Raw genomic sequence first — 16,351 nt, 5'->3', positions numbered from 1 at the left:
TGGTTTGACAGTACATGTGATTCAATACTTTATATAGTAGGAGCTTTTAGAAAGCTTACAACATATAGGCTGCATATTTTTCTATTTTCATAATAATTTCTACAGATAGCCCGCATCGGCAGATTGCCCGCAATTAGACATCTTTTTATGTAAAAAAATCGTATAGCCCGCAGGCAATACGAAGAAATTATGGTAGCCAAAGTCACAAGTTTGCTTCAAAAGAAAGTAGAAATGTTCCATGCTATAGTTTTTTCTGGATATGAATTCAATGGTCATCCTCGATACTCCAGGGGTTACTAGCACTATTGTTATATCCACCCCTGGAATAGTCAAAACTGAAGGCGTAGATAATTTGGTCCTTTGATGTACATCAAAAGAATCAAATAACTGTCCACTGTGGTTGACTGGCTTTTAAGTTGGGTGTTGCTCTCTCTGTAGTCTCTACATGCAGACCTGTGATTGGTCAAATGTTTCGGGTTTTTTTTTTGTGAACTGCCTCCAGTTTTTACCATGAGACAGCCCATGGGTGGATAACGTCAATGATAGTTACCCAAAGAGTATCCAGGATGTTCAAGGTCTGAATGGAATTCAGCAATTCAAGGTTTGCATAAAATGGTTTTTGCAGTAATTCAATGGTTATGCACGCAAAAAGAAACATTGATAAAAAAATTAAATGTCTGATGGGTCCAGGGCAAGAAATATCCCAGGTCCGATGGGCCAAGATCAGTAAAATATGCTCCCGGACAAGTGAAAATTGGTGTCAGCTTGCCCGGTTTTGTTAATTACCCTGTTTTGGGTAAAATTAGACTGAAATCTTAAATGCGGGCAAGTGGTTTTCAAAATAAGTTTCTTGCCTTGTGAATCATGGGAGATAACTCTTTTGCCGTTGGAAACGTGTAGTCAGATTTGACTATATAGTCTATATATAGTACATTTGACTATATAGTCAAATCTAGCTATATAGCCAGATTTAGCGGTGCTACCAGACCTGTTTATCTGTCATCATAACTGGTATTTATAACAATAAATATATAGTTACTATTTGGTAGCAGATCATCAAAACAAAAATAATGGATCATGATCAACTTCTGCTTTCTTAAATACCTGTTGGTTAAAATTACATAAATTAATGATGTGTAGCAGGTTTTAATTGTACATAGTGATACAGTCTCCTTAATAGGGTGGAATTTCCCTTCAGCTCAGTCAGTAGAGCGGAGGACCAGTAAGTCTGGGGTCATGGGTTGGAGCCTGGCTGGCAGCACACTACTCTCGCCCTATTACATTTGGTGCCGTAAACCATTCCAAGCGAAAGCTATACGAGATTAAGATGCTTCCTTGGAGACAGAACCTGGGTTGGTCCGTATTCAGGGGCGAACTCTTTTGAAAGGGGGTAGTGTAACAGGTTTTAATTGTACATAGTGATACGGTCTCCTTCTAGCTTCGCGCTTGGAGGAATTTCCCTTTATCTTAGTGGGTAGAATGGCAGACCAGTAAGTCAGCTGTCGCGGGTTCGAGCCCTGCTGGCCGCACACTTACTCTCGCCCTGTTATAAATGCAAAATTGCATGGCTACATGTAAAGAGAAAACATTTTGAACTAGCGGCTTTAAAACGGTGTATTTCACTGTTATATACAGATATCAAATAGTTAAGACATCCAAATCAATACTTTGCTTCCATATGTTTCCATCTAAAACTATTTTACCATATATGGAACTCGTTTGTTTACATTCCACTTGAGAACATATATGGACACAATTGAGTCGACAATATGAGTGGGTACGTATAAAGTGATGTATTATATGGAATTAGTTTTAAATAAAAAATGGACAAGTTCTTGGGTATAGCTACAATAATGGATAATGCGTTTGTATATGTATTTCTATCGCAAGACTAATGGTATTCTCGTGTACAATTCAGTAGGCCTAGAGGTCAAAATGAAACGGGTCTGCTCTGGTTGTGTTTAAACCAAAAATATTTACTCGTGGGGTATAAATTGGTAAGATCTAAATAAATACATACCTGATTAATCGCTATTTTTACTCTATACGGTAGACTTTCATTTAGATAATGCAGTAACACTTGGTTTATCCTAGATCACCCGTCACATTTACATCTGCTCCGCCATGACACATATCGTCTTCCTTTCGCCAATCGCAACAGCACTTTTGATTGGTGATAAGCCGCCTTCTCGACCAATGAGATCCTATGTAACAAGTTCCTGGACATTATATCAGATTGACTCATCCCTCGCTCTGTTTCCATCGATCCGTAACACGAACCATATGTTAGAATATTCAATGTTCCTAAGGGAACAGGAATGCTTGAAATACAGGCGATGTGAATCTAATAATTTTGTAAGCTAAAATGGAATGTCACCTTTAAAAATCAGCTGTGGATCCGTGAAGAAATGATCCGGGTTTTTTTTTATGAATCTCTAGTCATAAGTGCGTTTTCACTTGTAAAAGTTGTCCTGTATGATGTCAACTTTATGTAATCATAAATGTTTTGTATGTAAATGCCCCGTGCGGGACCTTGATTGGTATAATAAACATTGTCTATTGTCTATTGTACATGGACGTAACGTAACGTTAGATCTACTGGTAGGGCATATGGGACAAAGTCCTTGCACATGGGCCATGTATAGTTTCTATATGAAAAAATAGCCAGAAATACATATAAAATTTTATATGTATTTCTGACTATTTTTTCATATAGAAACTATACATGGCCCTGTGGTCCTTGCTTGTTCTAATCTAAATATGCCAAGGAAAACCTATAATATTTTTTTCCTTTATTTTTTATCTTATTTTTATTTTTTTTTATTTTTGATAAATCTTCCATGCAGGTGCGTAGCTGCCTTTAGGTGACTGCAGGCACGTGCCTGCACGAATTTTTTTTATGTTTTTAATTATTGCTGATTTTCAGTGTTTTAAACCATTCGTGGAGCTGTAGTCTAGCATCCAACTCCATGATATTTAGATCTACTGCACTTTTATGCAATAAAATTAAAAAAAAAAAAAAACTCCTTTATGATTAAAAACCGCATAATTTCATGCAATAAATTCAAACTTCCAAATGCACGAGATTTAACGAAAGTATCTCGGAAAAATGGGGGAAAAAATGTGGGGAGACCCTCCCATACTCTCCCCATTTGGCACTTCTCACATTCGGGTGTTTGTGCCTGCAATGGTATGACTTAAACACAGCTACGTCCCTGCAATGATCAAGGACGATATATCACTTATTAATCCTTCAAATCTTCATAGCAAAAAAAAAATAAATAAAATCTCTACACAAAAATCAAGCATAAGTATAGTACAAAGGAACATGAAGGACCACCAACTTCGGAGACTTTCAGTAGATTTAGACTTTGTGAACACGATCTCTATACTATTGCCAGCGGTCGCATTAAAAACATTCCACGTCATCAAAGACTTTGCAAAGTCTGCAATCGAAGTCACTTTTTCTTCATTTTCTGATCAATCGAAACATCAGACTCAAATATGCCAACCATACTTCCAATTTTCTTAATGGAGATCTATCGGACGTGGATAAGTTAGCTATCGTCTAACGACCGATAATTTTAAGTTATGCAACAGTTTTTCTTCTGTTCCTAAAACAGTCCCTTGAACTAAGGAGAGTGGGCCTGCACCCATTAGGCAAAACAAAATGTCTGTTTTAGGGTTACCCGACCGACCCTAAATTTTTACCCCCGACTCTAGTTCCGGCCATCATTTTAGAGTGAAAGACACTAAAAAAAAACAATCTGATTAAAATACAGATCCTTATTATCACTACGTTTGATAAAAGGATCTGACAACATCCCATTAGGGGTCACGTCAAGATGACCTTTGGAAATAGCCAATCAAATTGGCACTGCCAGAATCTTTACTGGTGACGAAATAGTTTGAAAAAGCTGTCGGAGCGCTTTCGCCCCATTCAAGGGAGCTCTTCAGACTGTTTATAATATATATATATACTGGGACGAAATAGCGTTATCAATAGACGTAGCAATGTGTAGAAGGTGTATTTGATCTGAAGTACACGTGGCAGAAGGTCATCCGAACATGACCCCTTATGGGATGTTGTCAGATCCTATTTATATATACGGAGTGGTTATATTGATCCGTATTTTAGTCAGATTGCCAAAAAGAAAAAGAAAAAAAACCTCCTCCCGACCGACCGACCCTATCTTTTTTTTTTTTTTTTTGCCAATGTAAGTCTTTAAGTCAATGTCCACTTAATCTGGGTTGCGTTAATGGGCGAGTTCTCGATCTGTTCCATAGCTAGGATTACCTCCCCTGGTACTTGAGGTTCTTTGGATAGTTCTGACATAGGTAAGCGACTGAATCCATCCGCATAATTCCTCTGTCCTTCACGATAGACTAGGGTATACTCGTAAGCTGCCAGAGTTAATGCCCAACGTTGTATACGTGCTGCAGAGAGTTCTGGCACTCTCTTATCCTCCTTCAGTAGACCTAACAGCAGGTTGTGGTCTGTATAAAGTGTGAAAGGTTGTCCGTACAGGTATTAACACAGGGACCTGACACGAAAATTTTTAACCAACAGTATACATACATATATTATAGTATCAAGGGTATGAACTCGGCGGTCGAGAAAAACGGACCTATTTTTTTAAAACCATGATTATTTTAATAGATTGGCTCTATACACCATTGAAGTATATCCTTAAAGAGAAATAATTTATCTTTCTAATGAGTGCTTGATGAACAAGATTGGCCAAGTATTGACGAAGTTATGGCTTGATGAATCGGGAAATTTACGAAAAATATGCTAGGTAGACATTTCCCTGTCCGGTCGTAATGTCGTCTCGGCTCTAATGGTTACCTCAAAAACCAAGCCAAAATCACAAAATCTACGCTTGTGGTGGTAAACAGTACCCATAACTGTGTTCATCCACAATCTCCTTTGGAGGTGTCATGACCCGTACTTTGCATGCCCTCCTCCGTCACCCTGTGTCCAAGATAGATGACCTCTTTAGCTAGAAAATACATTTCTCTGGACGCCAACCCTTTAAGTACTTCTCATAGATTTGACAAGTGTCCTGACCCGGTTTCGCCGGTAACCAGCATGTCATCGATACACACCATGAATCGTGGAATTCCTTGTAGGATATTCTCCATCGTCCTTTGGAAGATGCATGGAGCAGAAGCAACTCCTTATGGAAGGCGGTTATAACTATATAAACCCGTGTGAGTGTTTATCGTCACATAAAGTTTCGAGTCCTCCTCAAGCTCTAATTGTTGATAGGCCTGACTGAGATCAAGTTTGGTGAATTCCTTTCCACCACTTAAGGTTGCGTATGTATAAGTCATCGATTTTCGGAATCGGATAATTGTCTAACTTCGACACCTCGTTGACCGTTATTTTGTAATCGCCACAAATTCGTACCGACTTATCCTCCTTAACAATAGGAACAATAGGTGCGGCCATTCCGAAAACTCAACAGGCTTGATAGTACCCTCCTTGACCAACCGATCAAGTTCTGACTCTATCTTCTCTCGTAGAGCGTGTGGTACTGGTCTCGGTTTGAAATAACGTGGCCTGACATCAGACTCGATATAGATGTGTGCTTTCACACCTTTCACTTTACCAAGTTCCTCTGTAAAAACCTTTTTAAACTCGTGAACGATATTTTCAAAGCTGCCTTGCACCTCAGGCTCTGATTTGATAGTGTGAACTATCTCTGTCCAATCCAGCTTTATTTTGTTCAGCCAGTCTCGACCCAATAGGCTTGGGCCATTCCCTTCCACTACGACTAGTGGTAGTCGTTCTGCTTGGCCTTTGTATGATACATTCACTTGGCCAACTCCCAGAATAGGAATTTCCTCACCTGTATAAGTCTTAAACTGTTTCTCTGACTTCCTAAATACTACGCGAATTCCCTGCTGTGTCACTGTAGCACGACTTACATAGCAGACGCACGTGTATCGACCTCCATTTGAACTGAGCGACCTTCAATGTTCATGTTCACTAGGTATTGTCTTTCTTACCCTCGGACAGACGAAACATGGAATAAACCTCGTTTTCACCATCACTATAATTAAGGTAGTGTGTTCCAGTTGAGCGTTTCTTATCCCCAAAATTGTTCGGTGTCATTTTGTGTTTCACATGCTTTTGTGACTTTTGCTTCCCTGATCGACATTTCTTGGCAGTGTGTCCTTTCTTTCCACAAGAAAACACTCCGCATCTTTGAATTTGCATTCAGCCCTTGAGTGTTTACCCCAAAACCCTGAGCACTCATATTCAATCATTGTTTTTGATAACTTTAGCACCATGTTCATGCTTGCATTTAGACCTGTTACTAATCCTATGTATTTGGGTGGTCGCTGATTTGGTTTGCTGTAGATCTGCCACATTCTTAGTAACCATTTCCATTGCCGTGGCTGTGTCCAGTGCCATTTCCTTTGCCGTGGCTGTGTCCGGTGCCATTTCCTTTGCCGTGGCTGTGTCCAGTGCCCATTTCCATTGCCGTGGCTGTGTCCAGTGCCCATTTCCTTTGCCGTGGCTGTGTCCAGTGACCATTTCCTTTGCCGTGGCTGTGTCCAGTGACCATTTCCTTTGCCGTGGCTGTGTCCAGTGACCATTTCCTTTGCCGTGGCTGTGTCCAGTGACCATTTCCTTTGCCGTGGCTGTGTCCAGTAACCATTTCCTTTGCCGTGGCTGTGTCCAGTGCCCATTTCCTTTGCCGTGGCTGTGTCCAGTGCCCATTTCCTTTGCCGTGGCTGTGTCCAGTGCCCATTTCCTTTGCCGTGGCTGTGTCCAGTGCCCATTTCCTTTGCCGTGGCTGTGTCCAGTGCCATTTTGAACGTCAATTGGCTCATCGATAACAGACGCCTCTGAATCCTGTCATCGTTTACACCAAATACCAATCGATCTCCGAGCATACTTTCAAGAGTGTCACCAAACTGACAGTCTTCTGTTAAGCGACGTAACTGCCGCAACATACCGATAGACCTTTGTTTTCCTGCATCGGTAATCTCGTTTGCTGCGGAGTAATGTTCCAACCGTTCAAAGTATGGGCTCCAAACCTCCGTTTCACTTTTAAACTCGTCGATTTTCCCAAAAGTAGCCATCCTTTGTGTTCTGTGTACCTCGCCGCCAATTATAATAAACGATACTTGTGTTGGGTTCATGTGTTGTTCATTTCAAACATAGTACCGTACAGGTAGCAGTTCACAATAGTACCGTACAGGTAGCAGTTCACAATAGTACCGTACAGGTAGCAGTTCACAATAGTACCGTACAGGTAGCAGTTCACAATAGTACCGTACAGGTAGCAGTTCACAATAGTACCGTACAGGTAGCAGTTCACAATAGTACCGTACAGGTAGCAGTTCACAATAGTACCGTACAGGTAGCAGTTCACAATAGTACCGTACAGGTAGCAGTTCACAATAGTACCGTACAGGTAGCAGTTCACAATAGTACCGTACAGGTAGCAGTTCACAATAGTACCGTACAGGTAGCAGTTCACAATAGTACCGTACAGGTAGCAGTTCACAATAGTACCGTACAGGTAGCAGTTCACAATAGTACCGTACAGGTAGCAGTTCACAATAGTACCGTACAGGTAGCAGTTCACAATAGTACCGTACAGGTAGCAGTTCACAATACAGGTAGCAGTTCACATGTAGCAGTTTCACAATAGTACCGTACAGGTAGCAGTTCACAATAGTACCGTACAGGTAGCAGTTCACAATAGTACCGTACAAGGTAGCAGTTCACAATAGTACCGTACAGGTAGCAGTTCACAATAGTACCGTACAGGTAGCAGTTCACAATAGTACCGTACAGGTAGCAGTTCACAATAGTACCGTACAGGTAGCAGTTCACAATAGTACCGTACAGGTAGCAGTTCACAATAGTACCGTACAGGTAGCAGTTCACAATAGTACCGTACAGGTAGATCAGTTACAGTTCACAATAGTACCGTACAGGTAGCAGTTCACAATAGTACCGTACAGGTAGCAGTTCACAATAGTACCGTACAGGTAGCAGTTCACAATAGTACCGTACAGGTAGCAGTTCACAATAGTACCGTACAGGTAGCAGTTCACAATAGTACCGTACAGGTAGCAGTTCACAATAGTACCGTACAGGTAGCATTCACAATAGTACCGTACAGGTAGCAGTTCACAATAGTACCGTACAGGTAGCAGTTCACAATAGTACCGTACAGGTAGCAGTTCACAATAGTACCGTACAGGTAGCAGTTCACAATAGTACCGTACAGGTAGCAGTTCACAATAGTACCGTACAGGTAGCAGTTCACAATAGTACCGTACAGGTAGCAGTTCACAATAGTACCGTACAGGTAGCAGTTCACAATAGTACCGTACAGGTAGCAGTTCACAATAGTACCGTACAGGTAGCAGTTCACAATAGTACCGTACAGGTAGCAGTTCACAATAGTACCGTACAGGTAGCAGTTCACAATAGTACCGTACAGGTAGCAGTTCACAATAGTACCGTACAGGTAGCAGTTCACAATAGTACCGTACAGGTAGCAGTTCACAATAGTACCGTACAGGTAGCAGTTCACAATAGTACCGTACAGGTAGCAGTTCACAATAGTACCGTACAGGTAGCAGTTCACAATAGTACCGTACAGGTAGCAGTTCACAATAGTACCGTACAGGTAGCAGTTCACAATAGTACCGTACAGGTAGCAGTTCACAATAGTACCGTACAGGTAGCAGTTCACAATAGTACCGTACAGGTAGCAGTTCACAATAGTACCGTACAGGTAGCAGTTCACAATAGTACCGTACAGGTAGCAGTTCACAATAGTACCGTACAGGTAGCAGTTCACAATAGTACCGTACAGGTAGCAGTTCACAATAGTACCGTACAGGTAGCAGTTCACAATAGTACCGTACAGGTAGCAGTTCACAATAGTACCGTACAGGTAGCAGTTCACAATAGTACCGTACAGGTAGCAGTTCACAATAGTACCGTACAGGTAGCAGTTCACAATAGTACCGTACAGGTAGCAGTTCAGTACAATAGTACCGTACAGGTAGCAGTTCACAATAGTACCGTACAGGTAGCAGTTCACAATAGTACCGTACAGGTAGCAGTTCACAATAGTACCGTACAGGTAGCAGTTCACAATAGTACCGTACAGGTAGCAGTTCACAATAGTAATGGCGTACCGTACAGGTAGCAGTTCACAATTAGACCGAATGGCCATAGTACCGTACAGGTAGCAGTTCACAGTTAGACCGAATGGCCATAGTACCGTACAGGTAGCAGTGTACAGTTAGACCGAATGGCCATAGTACCGTACAGGTAGTAGTTAGTACCGTACACAGGTAGCAGTTCACATTAGACCGAATGGCCATAGTACCGTACAGGTAGCAGTTCACAATTAGACGAATGGCCATAGTACCGTACAGGTAGCAGTTCACAATTAGACCGAATGGCCATAGTACCGTACAGGTAGCAGTTCACAATTAGACCGAATGGCCATAGTACCGTACAGGTAGCAGTGCAGTACAGTTAGACCGAATGGCCATAGTACCGTACAGGTAGCAGTTCACAATAGTACCGTACAGGTAGCAGTGTACAGTTAGACCGAATGGCCATAGTACCGTACAGGTAGCAGTTCACAATAGTACCGTACAGGTAGCAGTGTACAGTTAGACCGAATGGCCATAGTACCGTACAGGTAGCAGTTCACAATTAGACCGAATGGCCATAGTACCGTACAGGTAGCAGTTCACAATTAGACCGAATGGCCATAGAACCGTACAGGTAGCAGTTCACAATTAGACCGAATGGCCATAGTACCGTACAGGTAGCAGTGTACAATTAGACCGAATGGCCATAGTACCGTACAGGTAGCAGTGTACAGTTAGACCGAATGGCCATAGTACCGTACAGGTAGCAGTTCACAATAGTACCGTACAGGTAGCAGTTCACAATTAGTACCGTACAGGTAGCAGTTCACAATAGTACCGTACAGGTAGCAGTTCACAATTAGACCGAATGGCCATAGTACCGTACAGGTAGCAGTTCACAATTAGACCGAATGGCCATAGTACCGTACAGGTAGCAGTTCACAATAGTACCGTACAGGTAGCAGTTCACAATAGTACCGTACAGGTAGCAGTTCACAATAGTACCGTACAGGTAGCAGTTCACAATAGTACCGTACAGGTAGCAGTTCACAATAGTACCGTACAGGTAGCAGTTCACAATAGTACCGTACAGGTGCAGTTCACAATAGTACCGTACAGGTAGCAGTTCACAATAGTACCGTACAGGTAGCAGTTCACAATAGTACCGTACAGGTAGCAGTTCACAATAGTACCGTACAGGTAGCAGTTCACAATAGTACCGTACAGGTAGCAGTTCACAATAGTACCGTACAGGTAGCAGTTCACAATAGTACCGTACAGGTAGCAGTTCACAATAGTACCGTACAGGTAGCAGTTCACAATAGTACCGTACAGGTAGCAGTTCACAATAGTACCGTACAGGTAGCAGTTCACAATAGTACCGTACAGGTAGCAGTTCACAATAGTACCGTACAGGTAGCAGTTCACAATAGTACCGTACAGGTAGCAGTTCACAATAGTACCGTACAGGTAGCAGTTCACAATAGTACCGTACAGGTAGCAGTTCACAATAGTACCGTACAGGTAGCAGTTCACAATAGTACCGTACAGGTAGCAGTTCACAATAGTACCGTACAGGTAGCAGTTCACAATTAGACCGAATGGCCATAGTACCGTACAGGTAGCAGTTCACAATTAGACCGAATGGCCATAGTACCGTACAGGTAGCAGTGTACAGTTAGACCGAATGGCCATAGTACCGTACAGGTAGCAGTTCACAGTTAGACCGAATGGCCATAGTAACCGTACAGGTAGCAGTGTACAGTTAGACCGAATGGCCATAGTACCGTACAGGTAGCAGTTCACAATTAGACCGAATGGCCATAGTACCGTACAGGTAGCAGTTCACAATTAGACCGAATGGCCATAGTACCGTACAGGTAGCAGTTCACAGTTAGACCGAATGGCCATAGTACCGTACAGGTAGCAGTTCACAATTAGACCGAATGGCCATAGTACCGTACAGGTAGCAGTGTACAGTTAGACCGAATGGCCATAGTACCGTACAGGTAGCAGTGTACAGTTAGACCGAATGGCCATAGTACCGTACAGGTAGCAGTTCACAGTTAGACCGAATGGCCATAGTACCGTACAGGTAGCAGTGTACAGTTAGACCGAATGGCCATAGTACCGTACAGGTAGCAGTTCACAGTTAGACCGAATGGCCATAGTACCGTACAGGTAGCAGTTCACAGTTAGACCGAATGGCCATAGTACCGTACAGGTAGCAGTTCACAATTAGACCGAATGGCCATAGTACCGTACAGGTAGCAGTTCACAATTAGACCGAATGGCCATAGTACCGTACAGGTAGCAGTTCACAATTAGACCGAATGGCCATAGTACCGTACAGGTAGCAGTTCACAATTAGACCGAATGGCCATAGTACCGTACAGGTAGCAGTTCACAATTAGACCGAATGGCCATAGTACCGTACAGGTAGCAGTTCACAATTAGACCGAATGGCCATAGTACCGTACAGGTAGCAGTTCACAATTAGACCGAATGGCCATAGTACCGTACAGGTAGCAGTTCACAATTAGACCGAATGGCCATAGTACCGTACAGGTAGCAGTTCACAATTAGACCGAATGGCCATAGTACCGTACAGGTAGCAGTTCACAATTAGACCGAATGGCCATAGTACCGTACAGGTAGCAGTTCACAATTAGACCGAATGGCCATAGTACCGTACAGGTAGCAGTTCACAATTAGACCGAATGGCCATAGTACCGTACAGGTAGCAGTTCACAATTAGACCGAATGGCCATAGTACCGTACAGGTAGCAGTTCACAATTAGACCGAATGGCCATAGTACCGTACAGGTAGCAGTTCACAATTAGACCGAATGGCCATAGTACCGTACAGGTAGCAGTTCACAATTAGACCGAATGGCCATAGTACCGTACAGGTAGCAGTTCACAATTAGACCGAATGGCCATAGTACCGTACAGGTAGCAGTTCACAATTAGACCGAATGGCCATAGTACCGTACAGGTAGCAGTTCACAATTAGACCGAATGGCCATAGTACCGTACAGGTAGCAGTTCACAATTAGACCGAATGGCCATAGTACCGTACAGGTAGCAGTTCACAATTAGACCGAATGGCCATAGTACCGTACAGGTAGCAGTTCACAATTAGACCGAATGGCCATAGTACCGTACAGGTAGCAGTTCACAATTAGACCGAATGGCCATAGTACCGTACAGGTAGCAGTTCACAATTAGACCGAATGGCCATAGTACCGTACAGGTAGCAGTTCACAATTAGACCGAATGGCCATAGTACCGTACAGGTAGCAGTTCACAATTAGACCGAATGGCCATAGTACCGTACAGGTAGCAGTTCACAATTAGACCGAATGGCCATAGTACCGTACAGGTAGCAGTTCACACATTAGACCGAATGGCCATAGTACCGTACAGGTAGCAGTTCACAGTTAGACCGAATGGCCATAGTACCGTACAGGTAGCAGTTCACAGTAAGACCGAATGGCCATGGTACCGTACAGGTAGCAGTTCACAATTAGACCGAATGGCCATAGTACCGTACAGGTAGCAGTTCACAATTAGACCGAATGGCCATAGTACCGTACAGGTAGCAGTTCACAATTAGACCGAATGGCCATAGTACCGTACAGGTAGCAGTTCACAATTAGACCGAATGGCCATAGTACCGTACAGGTAGCAGTTCACAATTAGACCGAATGGCCATAGTACCGTACAGGTAGCAGTTCACAATTAGACCGAATGGCCATAGTACCGTACAGGTAGCAGTTCACAATTAGACCGAATGGCCATAGTACCGTACAGGTAGCAGTTCACAATTAGACCGAATGGCCATAGTACCGTACAGGTAGCAGTTCACAATTAGACCGAATGGCCATAGTACCGTACAGGTAGCAGTTCACAATTAGACCGAATGGCCATAGTACCGTACAGGTAGCAGTTCACAATTAGACCGAATGGCCATAGTACCGTACAGGTAGCAGTTCACAATTAGACCGAATGGCCATAGTACCGTACAGGTAGCAGTTCACAATTAGACCGAATGGCCATAGTACCGTACAGGTAGCAGTTCACAATTAGACCGAATGGCCATAGTACCGTACAGGTAGCAGTTCACAATTAGACCGAATGGCCATAGTACCGTACACAGGTAGCAGTTCACAATTAGACCGAATGGCCATAGTACCGTACAGGTAGCAGTTCACAATTAGACCGAATGGCCATAGTACCGTACAGGTAGCAGTTCACAATTAGACCGAATGGCCATAGTACCGTACAGGTAGCAGTTCACAATTAGACCGAATGGCCATAGTACCGTACAGGTAGCAGTTCACAATTAGACCGAATGGCCATAGTACCGTACAGGTAGCAGTTCACAATTAGACCGAATGGCCATAGTACCGTACAGGTAGCAGTTCACAATTAGACCGAATGGCCATAGTACCGTACAGGTAGCAGTTCACAATTAGACCGAATGGCCATAGTACCGTACAGGTAGCAGTTCACAATTAGACCCATAGAATGGCCATAGTACCGTACAGGTAGCAGTTCACAATTAGACCGAATGGCCATAGTACCGTACAGGTAGCAGTTCACAATTAGACCGAATGGCCATAGTACCGTACAGGTAGCAGTTCACAATTAGACCGAATGGCCATAGTACCGTACAGGTAGCAGTTCACAATTAGACCGAATGGCCATAGTACCGTACAGGTAGCAGTTCACAATTAGACCGAATGGCCATAGTACCGTACAGGTAGCAGTTCACAGTTAGACCGAATGGCCATAGTACCGTACAGGTAGCAGTTCACAATTAGACCGAATGGCCATAGTACCGTACAGGTAGCAGTTCACAATTAGACCGAATGGCCATAGTACCGTACAGGTAGCAGTTCACAATTAGACCGAATGGCCATAGTACCGTACAGGTAGCAGTTCACAATTAGACCGAATGGCCATAGTACCGTACAGGTAGCAGTTCACAATTAGACCGAATGGCCATAGTAACCGTACAGGTAGCAGTTCACAATTAGACCGAATGGCCATAGTACCGTACAGGTAGCAGTTCACAATTAGACCGAATGGCCATAGTACCGTACAGGTAGCAGTTCACAATTAGACCGAATGGCCATAGTACCGTACAGGTAGCAGTTCACAATTAGACCGAATGGCCATAGTACCGTACAGGTAGCAGTTCACAATTAGACCGAATGGCCATAGTACCGTACAGGTAGCAGTTCACAATTAGACCGAATGGCCATAGTACCGTACAGGTAGCAGTTCACAATTAGACCGAATGGCCATAGTACCGTACAGGTAGCAGTTCACAATTAGACCGAATGGCCATAGTACCGTACAGGTAGCAGTTCACAATTAGACCGAATGGCCATAGTACCGTACAGGTAGCAGTACACAATTAGACCGAATGGCCATAGTTACCGTACAGGTAGCAGTTCACAATTAGACCGAATGGCCATAGTACCGTACAGGTAGCAGTTCACAATTAGACCGAATGGCCATAGTACCGTACAGGTAGCAGTTCACAATTAGACCGAATGGCCATAGTACCGTACAGGTAGCAGTTCACAATTAGACCGAATGGCCATAGTACCGTACAGGTAGCAGTTCACAATTAGACCGAATGGCCATAGTACCGTACAGGTAGCAGTTCACAATTAGACCGAATGGCCATAGTACCGTACAGGTAGCAGTTCACAATTAGACCGAATGGCCATAGTACCGTACAGGTAGCAGTTCACAATTAGACCGAATGGCCATAGTACCGTACAGGTAGCAGTTCACAATTAGAGCCGAATGGCCATAGTACCGTACAGGTAGCAGTTCACAATTAGACCGAATGGCCATAGTACCGTACAGGTAGCAGTTTCACAATTAGACCGAATGGCCATAGTACCGTACAGGTAGCAGTTCACAATTAGACCGAATGGCCATAGTACCGTACAGGTAGCAGTTCACAATTAGACCGAATGGGCCATAGTACCGTACAGGTAGCAGTTCAACAATTAGACCGAATGGCCATAGTACCGTACAGGTAGCAGTTCACAATTAGACCGAATGGCCCATAGTACCGTACAGGTAGCAGTTCACAATTAGACCGAATGGCCATAGTACCGTACAGGTAGCAGTTCACAATTAGACCGAATGGCCATAGTACCGTACAGGTAGCAGTTCACAATTAGACCGAATGGCCATAGTACCGTACAGGTAGCAGTTCACACAATTAGACCGAATTGGTCCATAGTACCGTACAGGTAGCAGTTCACAGTTTAGACCGAATGGCCACGTACGTACAGGTAGCAGTTCACAATTAGACCCGAATGGCCATAGTACCGTACAGGTAGCAGTTCAAAAATTAGTAATGGCCATAGTACCGTACGGTAGCAGTTCACAATTAGACCGAATGGCCATAGTTTACCGTACAGGTAGTTGCAGTTATCACAATTAGACCGTAATGGCCATTAGTACCTTGTACTAGGTAGCAGTTCACAATTAGACCGAATGGCCCATAGTACCGTACAGGTAGCAGTTCACAATTAGACCGAATGGCCATAGTACCGTACAGGTAGCAGTTCACAATTAGACCGAATGGCCATAGTACCGTACAGGTAGCAGTTTTCACAATTAGACCGAATGGCCATAGTACCGTACAGGTAGCAGTTCACAATTCAGACCGAATGGCCATAGTACCGTACAGGTAGCAGTTCACAATTAGGACCGAATGGCCATAGTAACCGGTACAGGTAGCAGTTCACAATTAGACCCGAATGGTCCATAGTACCGTACCATGTAGTTTCACAATTAGACCGAATGGCCATATGTACCGGTACAGTTAGCAGTTCACATTTAGACCGAATGGCCAACTAGTACCGTACAGGTAGCAGTTCACAAATTAGACCCGAAATGGCCACTAGTACCGTACAGGTAGCAGTTTCACAATTAGACCGAATGGCCATAGTACCGTACAGGTAGCAAGTTCACAGTTAGACCGAATGGCCATTGTAACCGTACAGGTTAGCAGTTTCACAATTAGACCGAATGGCCATAGTACCGTACAGGTAGCAGTTCACAATTAGACCGAATGCGCCATATTGTTACCGTACAGGTAGCAAGTTCACAGTATTAGACCGAATGGCCATACATAGTAACCGTACAGGTAGCAGTTCACAATTAG

This window comes from Argopecten irradians, chromosome 16 (genome assembly GCF_041381155.1).
Source record: "Argopecten irradians isolate NY chromosome 16, Ai_NY, whole genome shotgun sequence".
NCBI classification, from domain to species: domain Eukaryota; kingdom Metazoa; phylum Mollusca; class Bivalvia; order Pectinida; family Pectinidae; genus Argopecten; species Argopecten irradians.
This window is presented reverse-complemented; position numbering follows the sequence as displayed.